General features: G+C 37.5%; 2 long non-coding RNA genes across 2 annotated transcripts; both read left to right on the forward strand.

The window, feature by feature from the left end:
• Positions 1-3173: 3173 nt before the first annotated feature.
• Positions 3174-6455, forward strand: LOC103465859 (uncharacterized). The gene is made up of 3 exons (XR_533859.1): positions 3174-3256; positions 4880-5063; positions 6269-6455. It is a non-coding gene; the product is annotated as an uncharacterized LOC103465859 (long non-coding RNA).
• On the forward strand, positions 6453-9308 carry LOC103465858 (uncharacterized). Its single transcript, XR_533858.1, has 3 exons — positions 6453-6493; positions 8057-8145; positions 9112-9308. It is a non-coding gene; the product is annotated as an uncharacterized LOC103465858 (long non-coding RNA).
• Positions 9309-10981: the final 1673 nt, after the last annotated feature.

The following is a 10981-nucleotide window of genomic DNA, read 5'->3' on the forward strand; positions in this document are numbered from 1 at the left end:
CTATTGAGATTTATGTACAATACCCTAGTAGTAGCTTTTAAAGTAGGGTGCCCCATTGTTGACTCATGGTTGCTAAAAACCTTACCAGACTAACTGATTTTAGTGACATAGTGGGTGTAAAATATTGAATAAAATGTTGTGCTGCATTATGTTGTGCTGCATTATTATTATGTCAGTTTTGGAGGACCAAAACTGACATAATAATAAATAAAAGAATAAATACATATCGGACGTAAATAAAAAAAAAATAAACATATAAATAAAAGAATAAATATATATCCAACATAATAATAAATAAAATAATCAATATAAAAATAAAAGTAGAAATATATAAATAAAAGAATAAATATATATCCAACATAATATTAAATTAAAGAATCAATATAAAAATAAAAGTAGAAATATATAAATAAAAGAATAAATATATATTTCCATTTGCTGTATTTATTTCTGTATTGTTTTCTGTATTTATTTCTCTATTTATTTCTGTATTGTTTTCTCTATTTATTTCTGTATTATTTCCTCACTGTATTTCTGCTTCATCGGTATGCTAATGAGGTGGGCTGGCTTCTACGTCCAGCTCTCTATTGGTCAATAAACAGGAAAGAGAACGATCCGTGTGCAGATCGATTGTGAATGCCTGCGCTGTGGTCCTCTTCGGAGAGAGCCTTATAGACCCTTTTCACAAGACGTCAAACATCTGTTTAACATCCACTATCTATGCATACTCTAAACTTGACAAATTCCTCGCTGACTGATACCAGTTTGACTATGAAGGTACGTGTTTTGGGTTTTTTTTTCTAGGTGTTAGTTGATATGCTAGGCTAGCAATAGTAATTTGTTAGCTGGCTAACATTACGTAGCCTTTCTGTTTTGGAAATAAAACGTATTTAGGTGCTAATCTTAATCACATTTTTATAGTATAGACTGGGGTTACCACCACTCGTGTAAAATGTATGATCGTATTAAACCCTCCTCATTTACGCTACTTTCACCACCCGCTCAGTAGCGACATTACCTGTAGCCACAAGTCCAAAACTTGACAGTTATGCCAAACACCCGCTACTCCACCACGTCCTGAGAAGTTAAACTCTTACTACGATAAAGACATGAGGAAGACGCTGTTATAGATAGATAGATAGATAGATAGATAGATATTAACATTTCATTGGAGAAATTTGATTATCTCTCTCGTAGACTTGGCAATAGAAAATTGATAACATAGGAATAATAACTTTACATCCCTTTTAACAGGTCACACTTGATTCTACTGTGGTGCCTGTGGAAACGAAGTGCATGAAGTTTGTGCTCAAGTGGGAAAACCCTGTGGATCACATGGTGGGACTTCTTCTTCTCACTGCTCACTACAGTATACCATTGCCTCTGTCATCCACCAGTTCACTGCAGACTGCCATCTGCCAAGGACCCTACATGGATGTCTTCTTAACTTGTAAACCCTGAGTACATACTGTTGAAATAAAATTGATATGTCTTTTGTAAATACATTTTCTCTATCAATGACTTAAATTATGAACTGTGGTAATTATGTTTGTGTAATGTAGTAACCATGCAGTGTTTAATATAGTTATTAAATATATGTTTTAAAGAAACAGCCACAAACCTTATGTCTTTTCCACAATAGCAGCTTTAATTTTAGCATTTCCTCTCCTCCACATACTTTGTTTCCAGATGTGTACAATTTACAAAAAGAAGCAATTTAAATGTAAAAGTTGCACATATGTAGAATTACTCAAGAGAAGCTATTTACAATAGTTTTTTTTTACAGAACTCTACACAACATCAATTCATTTATTAATAGATACATATATATGTTAACTACAGAATAGGTACACAAAGATTTCATTTCTAACAGCTGCTAGCAGTATTGAGTGTTCATCCAAGAAGTGTGACTTGCAGGAGCAGGGAGGCTCTGTACTGGTTTGTCTCCTTTTAAATCAAGAGGCCCATGATACTTTGACTAGGCAGCAGATATCCCACAGCTGATTGACTGAACCTGCCATGGACAGAGGGACAAGACCATCTCAGATATGGTAGGTTGTTAGGTCGGCTACTGTTGAGAAAGATGGACAACAAAACAAATGGAGAAATTATGAATCACATAAAAATATGTAAATTTGGCAGATGTTAAATCAATATTTAAAATGCTTTTCCAAACAACAGTGTTGGAAGATGTAAGTGATTTTAGTGAAACAACAACACAGCACTGAAAGGCAGCGGTGTACGTGTATGTTTCCTAACTGTGGCTAAAGCTGCTGCTAGCTGGTTTACTCTCCGATCGGAGGCTGTACACAGTCAGAGAATGGTGGATTGACAATGAGTAATAACGGTTATCTAACACTTAAGTGCTGTATTACTAAAGTTGATAAATAAAGTGAATCTCTAAACGTTACAGCGCTGACAGAGCGGTGTATATTTTTCTTAACTGTGGCTAAAGCTGCTGCTAGCTGGTTTACTCTCTGATCGGAGTCAGTTTATTTTACAGAGTTAGAGAATGGTGAATTGACAATGAGTAATAACAGCTATCTAACACTTAAATGCTGTTATTAACCTTACCTTTTATTATGTCCTTAAGATAATGAGTATTCGTGAATTTTTCAGTTAGGTTTCCTGAGGACTGTTGAACTGAGGCCGAAAGTACCACGTAGGCAGGCATTCACAATCGATCTGCACACGGATCGTTCTCTTTCCTGTTTATTGACCAATAGTAGAAGAGCTTGACGTAGAAGCCAGCCCACCTCATTAGCATACCAACGAAGCAGAAATACAGCGAGGAAATAATACAGAAATAAATACAGAAATATATACAGAAAACAATACAGAAATAAATACAGAAAACAATACAGAAAATAATATAGCAAATGGAAATATATATTTATTCTTTTATTTATATATTTCTACTTTTATTTTTATATTGATTCTGGATATATATTGATTCTTTTATTTATATATTTATTCTTTTATTTATTTACGTCCGATATATATTTATTCTTTTATTTATTATTATGTCAGTTTTGGTCCTCCATACATTACTGGCTTTATTTTCACTCTAACATTTAACTTTATGACACACAAAACTACAAATAAATCGTCCTTATTGTCTCCCGGGGCATTCTGGGTAAAGCTTGTCACCAACGTCATCGTCAGTCACTTGGCAACAAATGGCAAACTAGTTAGAGCATTTATACGGACTGCGTCAACATGTTTTGAATTTGTGTTGTTTCATCACTAATGACCAGTAAGTAGCCTCTTGTTTCTGTTTTTCTCTTGGTCTGTAGTACTTTATGTCAGATGGATTTCAGAATGACAAAGTCGCAATCTCTGGTGATGAAACTTGTTAGCTCCGCTGTTGCGGGCATGCCCACGTTGTAAGGTTAAATTATCATGAGCTTTATGTGGGCCCGGTCATTAGCCCCGCCCCCCGGCCTACGCCAGCTTGTTCCGCTAGTGTGTCATACTTCTGCCTCCGCATGAGGACCGGAGGCAGCAGTATGACGTCTTATCTGGAGCTTATTGTAACAATGTTAAAATTTTTGACTGTTTTATGGAGGCATTAATTTTCCGTTTCCGTTTACACTATTTTTCAAAAAGTGCAAGAATTTGATGATGAATTGTTGTGGAAAGGCACTGAAAATTTGTTTGTGTGCATGTAAAATGTCAGATTCTGACATTCAAAGGTCATCTGAGCATATCAATGCATTGGATTTGAGATTACTCTATCTGCTCTTTTGTAGAGCTATAAGGGAACAGGAGAGCTTTTCCAATCAAATTCTGTCTGGACATATCTGCATCACCCAAAGCTGTGTTTGTCAAACCTAATAAAATGAAATTTCATATTCAAAGTTGTCCTTAAAAAAGTTCACTTTGAGTTAGATTACCTTTCACCAATAGACAGATTATCTATCTATCTAGATAGATTAGACTATCTATCTAGATAAAATAATCTAATCTATAGATAGATGGTGTTCATTTTAATCAGAAGAAGAAGAATTAAAATCTTTTGACTCGTTTCATTGTCTCTTCTGCCCCGATTCCTTGATGTCGTCACTGTATCAGCTGAATCATAAAGACAAAGACAAACGTTTTCCCAAGTCCAAACATAACTTTTATTAGACGAACAACTAAAGAAACTGACAAAACTCAATAATATCACAAACCAGCATTTAAATTCAATATTTACCTCACACCACAGACATCCACACACCAAGACAGAGTTACGGGGAACCATTTCAGCGACGCACCATTCCCCGTAGTGATCTGAAGTTAAGGTTCCGGATCCTATACTTTTAAAGTTATTTTAATTCAACTTAGTGTAATATGTTTCAATAGAACTATCCTACATAAGAGATTACGCTGATTAAACCATGGATATAATTTGGAGTGAATTTTCTTATTTAAAATACTATTAATTTTTATCTAATATTGAACATATGGTTAAGTTTTTACAACTAGCATATTTTATATTTATTTTCTTAACAATAGATAGATAGATATAGATAGAAACTATTGATCCCTTTGGAATTTACCCTCAGGGAAATTGTAGTCTCCCACACAGCACCAATATATCAAATACTTAAACTTTTTTTATTTTTATTTTTATTTTATTTATTTTTTTAACATTAACATTTAGTCCGATTCTATAGTCCCTCTTCCTGTTAGCCCTCCAGTGAGGAGTTGAAGAGTTTCATTGCACAAGGGACAAATGAGTTCCTTAGTCTGTTGGTCCTGCACTTTGGAAGAAGCAGTTTCCCTCTGAATCTACTTTCCTGGCTTCTGATGACAGTGTGCAGAGGGTGGCTGGTGTTGTCCATAATAGCCTCGAGTTTCTGTAATGTTCTCCTCTCTGTCACTGTTGCCACAGAGTCCAGCCTTGTGCCAACCACTTAGCTGGCCCTCCTGATTAGCTTCTCCAGCTTGGAATGGTCTGCCTTAGAGATGCTTCCACCCCAGAACACCACAGCGTATTACCGGACGCTGGCAACAACAGACTGGTAAAACAACCCTGGCAGCTTTCCACAGATGTTAAAGGATCTCAGCTTCCTCAGGTAGTACATCCTGTACAGAACCTACTCATAGAAATGAATTTCAGTGTCGGATTCATTTGTTGACTCCTCCTGATACCAGCTATGAGTGTATAATAGCTTCAATCAGCTCTGTCACACCGCTGCATTTTGGAAATGAGTGCTCTTAGAGAGATGGTCATTATCTTCCAGACAGAGATGGCCTTTGTCTCAGCCCCTCAAACACATGACAGAGTTCCATACTGTTGTGTTCCTCAGTCCCATCATTGCTGCATTCTTCAGTTTAATCATGTGCTCCGAACTTTGCAATCAACTGAACATTGTGCATTTGATTCAACTCTATTTGCAGAAAGTAAACATTTTGATTGATTGTCCTTATGACTTTGTTTGGCACCATAGAGCAATTGATCCTGTCTTTCTCAGTCAGATGTATAGAAATGTAGTTGTAAATGCAGGATAAAATGAACACCCTGTTCACACAGTGTCTCTGCTGCTAATAAAATTTGATTGGACATTTTATAGCTGTATAAATCCCTGAAATATGCATGTGTTTGCATATAAAGCAAACATTTCTTTTTTTCTGAGCTTGTCTTGTGAGCATTTGGATATTGCGGGTTCCAGATGTTCTGGGATTTGTCTGATCAATACACAACTCAGAGCAATCATTAGTCATCAGCTCAGCTGTGAACATATGATAACAGTATAAACTTAGGAACATTTACATGAGATAATGGACAATATCAGTGTGTTATTTTCCTGTTCAAGCAAATTACAATTTTTTGATGGCAGTCTTTATTCCTCAGCATTTGTAAAGCTGCCGAAAGGCTGTTATTGTTTGCTTTCCCAGATTCTACATTTATTCTTTGGATCTTTATGGCTCCATATCTCTCATGAGTCCTGTTGTCTTGTTGTGACTTCCAGATCATATAAATGATTATTCATGAACCAGTTGCCATTTAGTGAAAATATGGATCCAGGTTCTATTGTCGTTGGAAAGCGTTGTATTGACATTGCATTAAAAGCTGCCAGAATGATGTTACTGTGGCCCAGGGGCGTGGTATAGGGGTGAAAAGTGATGACAATTCTAACGGCCCTTACTGACAGGGGGCCCTCTTTTGTTCATAGAAATAACATTTAAAAAAAAAGGGCCCTGTCAATTACAAAATTAATCATGTTGTGTTTTTGAAGATTGTTTTTAGAAGTAAAAATTTCGTATTTCCTACTCCCAGACCAAAGAAACACACATCCATATTTGTCCTGAACCCCCTGGATCTGCATGAAATGGTTCGTTCCTGCTTGGAGTGCTTGAACAGTGTCAGCAGTCAGTGGAACACAAGAACGACTGTGGCAGTTACTATGCTTCCAAGAAAAATTATAACATCAGGTTTTCAAAAAATAGAGACAGAGAGAAAAAGACAAGAGTCTCAATTTGTAACCCAGTTTTTCTCCGAGAGGTGAGTAGATTGTGTGAGATTATCAACCATTTAGCATAGTTAGCTTAGCTACAGACTACTGTTTGCCTCCTTTTCACTAGCATTTAATGAATTAAGAAAATAAATTACCAAGATGTCCATATATTTAACTTGTCCCTGTACCTTTTACCACACTTAAGAGATGAGTCAGTCAGCAGCAGCTCCAACCCATGTCCCTCCTGACCCATCCTCTCCTAAGTGAAATTAAAGCTGCAGTATGTAACTTTTATAAAAATAGAAATAAATCACATATTTGTTAAAACTGTCATTATGTTGTGACAGTATGGTATGAGAGATAATCTTTGAAAAATCTATTTCCTCTGCCTTCTCCCAGTGCTCTCTAAAAACAACCTATCAGAGGCAGGAGAGTTTTAGTCCTGTCAATCACAGTCTCATGTGAATGCTCATCCTTCCTCCCCCTTGCTCTGTGCTATGCTGCAGCTAGCATAGCCTGTTGTGAATGCTCAATTTAGTTAGCATAGCTACCAATGACGGAAGATAAAAATTTTTCCTGTAATGATAAGTTATTTCTCTGCCACTAGCACATTTTAGCAGTGAGTGAATGAGGTTAATTGACAGCACTAAGACTCTCCTACTGGTTCTGATTGGTTGTTTTGGCTGAAATGTTGCATTACTTTAGCTAGCAATAGTATTTCAGGGAGGAGGTGGGGGAGATCGTTTGCTTTCACACGATTATCTGTCTCATAACAAACTGCCACAATATAGTGACAACTTTAACAAATATGGAGAAAACATATTTTTTATTAAAGTTATACTGCACCTTGAATAAAATGCAACTACATAGCATGTTTTGAGAAGTCTTGATTGCTTTATGTGTATTTTGCACGTTGCCTATGACTGTTGCTCGTGGGGAGACATTTCAGTAATCCAAAACTAATTGAAAAAAATTAAGCAATCTACTTGCATACTGTATGCGGACTGTTAGATGTAAAATTCACCAGCAGTGAATATTGTGCTGGTATTAGTATTGGACCAAAGAAAGCAAGCCTTTACAATTGTGATGCTTTTTATCAGTCAAATAGATTCAAAAAATTGTAACATCAGCTGTGCAGGGGGGGGCCCAAACAAATTTTCTTGTCAGTGGGACCAAGATTCCTGGCAGCGCCCCTGCTGTGGCCCAGTATTACCCTAACCACAGGAAGCCAAAAGACAAAAATCAATTAGAGGACTAAGAATATTTAGTACAGTCAGTATCACTAAATTAATTGCTGATGATAGATTACTGAAAAGTGATAAGGACAACTATTTTTTATCACTCAAAACCTGTAAAGCAGGTCTACATATAATTAAAAACCAGATACTAATATACACAATGTAAAAATAAGCATATCCTTTCAAGTATTTTACTCTTTTTAAATTCTGAAATATAGATACTCTTCCTTAGTATTTGCTAGAATTGTCTTTGAACTGCATAACTTGGCTAAAACATTTGGAGTTTCCTTCCACCTACTTCTCACAACAGATTGTTGGAAATAATGTAACTGACTCAGGTTTGATGGACGCCTTGCTTTGATACCTTCTCAGGTCTGCCATCAAATTCTTCACAGGAATGATATCAGGAATTTGTGATGGCTGCCCTTAAACATTGACTTTACTGTCCTTAAGGAGTCAAGGTAATGACAGTGGCAGCAGTCGTTTGCCATTTGAACCTCTGCTCTGTCTCAGTTGTTGTGTCATTGGTTGGGGCTTAAAATTAAGACCTACGTTTAAAGTAATCTTTCAAACCTACCAATTATTATAAACAAATGGATTTTGGAATGACCAGATAAATCATCCAAATACCAAAGCAAACATGTAAGCAGGTTTTCAATCCTGTAATGAAAATACAAACAAATTTCAAATTACATTGTGAAGGGAATAAATATTTTTTTCCCTTCACAAATATATATTTAAATTAGTATAAATACCTCAAATGATGCCACCACATGAAGCAATAACCATGACAATGGTTCTTGCTTGTATCAGGACAAGTATTTATATTAGCAATTATTACGCATTTTATTTTAAAATATGTTTTCAGGGCACATAAGATCACATCACAAAAATGAAAAATAATAAGTTGTAAAGACAAAATTCCAAATAGAAAAAAAAGAAAATAAAGAGATCCAAGTGGAAATGCTTATTTGAACAGCAGAGCAATACAGAGTCCCAGAAAGACCTTTGTGGTGAGTGGGGAATGTAATTTAATTTCAAATAGAGGAATCGTGTGTGCAAGTTGCACATTTACAAAATGGAGATGCTTTCTGTCCATAAAGGCACATTCATAAAGCTGGCACGGTTCGACTGAAGGATGACTGTCTAACCTGTCAGCAGCTCCAGCTGGATCTGCACCGGTTAACACACAGTTCCTTCTTCTGCGCAAAGCTAAATGCTAATAAACCATCATCAACATGTCCCAGATCAATAGAGCTCTGAACACACTCTCCCTCCAAATCCTTCTATTGGCAATGTTCTCCATCAGAGCCAAAACCACAACTGCCACAATAGCTCTGGCTAAGCAGTGTCTGTGCGAAATGTCTGCTGGATGGGCGACTGGAGTTCCAAAGATCCTCTCTAAAGATCCTCAACTTTCTTTGCAGAGACTTCCTGTCTGAGACCTCGCAGCTCCAAGATTGAGATACTCCTGGTCAGCAGGCTCTCAATGGTTCCACTATCTGATGCTTCCATTATAATTTTTTATTATTTTTTGAGCGATTCCTGTTCTTGCTTATGGAGGACCAAACCAACATAATAAGAAATAAAAGAATAAATGTATAAATAAAAGAATAAGTATATATTTTGATAAGAAATAAAAGCATAAATATATATTTAGTTTTTTCTTTTTCTTACACATGAGTTTCCATCAAGTAATGTATATATTTTCTTTTTCATTTCCCCTAAATATGCGTTTTTGTCAAGAAAAATAATTATTTTGCTTAGACTTTTTTTTGCTTCTCCCTTTTCTGCTTGCTGTATTTTTCTGCTTGGTCTTTTTCCACCCATCCATCCATCAATTTTCTTCCGATTCATCCGGGGTCGGGTCGCAGGGGCAGCAGTTTCAGAAAGAAGGCCCAGACTTCCCTCTCCCCAGCCACTTCTTCCAGCTCCTCTGGGGGAACCCCAAGGMGTTCCCAGGCCAGCCGAGAGACTTAGTCCCTCCAGCTTGTCCCGGGTCTTCCCCGAGGCCTCCTCCCRGTGGGACGTGCCCGGAACACCTCACCAGGGAGGCGTCCAGGAGACATCCTGACCAGATGCCCGAGCCACCTCAACTGGCTCCTCTCGACGTGGAGGAGCAGCGGCTCTACTCTCAGTCCCTCCCGGATGACCGAGCTTCTCTTCCTATCTCTGTCATGATCCGTGTTTCTGTGTGTTTGTTTTTTATTTTTTTCTGTGATCCGGTTCCCTGTGAGTCTTGTCTCTGCATCTTCCCCGTTGATTGTCTCCCAGGTGTGTCTCGTTCCCTCGATTACCCCATGTGTATTTAGTCTCACCTGTTGTCTGTGTTCTTCGTCGGGTCCTTGTCTAAGTTTGTCAAACATATGTCTTACGTCCTGGTCTGTTAGTTAGCCGGCACAGTAGAACTGGGAAGTCCTGTTCTACTGAAAATGCAGATTAGAGATATCTTAAATCGCTAAAACGTCTAGTCACAAAACAATTTGGAGATATCTGGAATGTAAGGGCGGTAAAACCGAATTTATGTTAAAACGGCTTGCCATACACTCGGTGCATTCTTTACAAGCCACAGACTAAAACAAACTTTATCCCTGTGGTTTTAATGTGTTACCAACTGCAGTGACGTTAGTTGTGAGTTTGATATTCCAATGTCCGCCGAGAAAGCAGCGTTTAGCTCTAGGTTGATCCGATTTATGAACGCTAATTTCGGCCAGCCGTTCTCCAGCTCCCTCCTCAGCGCTCGGAGGTTCACTTAGGCAGTGGCGGAGCTAGACTTTTAAAGTTGGGGGGGCCAGGACTACCTCTGGGGGGGCAAAATTTAAAATGTGTCTGTCTGTCTGTCTGTCTGTCTGTCTGTCTGTCTGTCTGTCTGTCTGTCTGTCTGTCTGTCTGTCTGTCTATCTATCTATCTATCTATCTATCTATCTATCTATCTATCTATCTATCTATCTATCTATCTATCTATCTATCTATCTATCAAACTGAATATTTGGTTATTTTCTTAAGCCCTTCTGTCATTTGACATGTTATAATTAACACCTTTGGCGCACATGGAGACATGATAGACCTTATGCAGAGTTCATCGCAGAGGAAACTAAAATCAATCAAATAAAATATCTTTTCTGAATATCATCTCATGAACACTGAACTAAATGCGTCTTTCTGACCGGGAGCTGACAGTGTGTTGAAGAGTTATGGACACCTTGGTTAGGATGCTCTGCTTGGACAGGTAATTTGACAGGTAACAATAGTTCGGGTCGGACCAGAATTATTTGCCTGATGGTGGTTCGGGCTTCT

The sequence above is a fragment of the Poecilia reticulata genome, linkage group LG6 (genome assembly GCF_000633615.1).
Source record: "Poecilia reticulata strain Guanapo linkage group LG6, Guppy_female_1.0+MT, whole genome shotgun sequence".
Taxonomy (NCBI): Eukaryota; Metazoa; Chordata; class Actinopteri; order Cyprinodontiformes; family Poeciliidae; genus Poecilia; species Poecilia reticulata.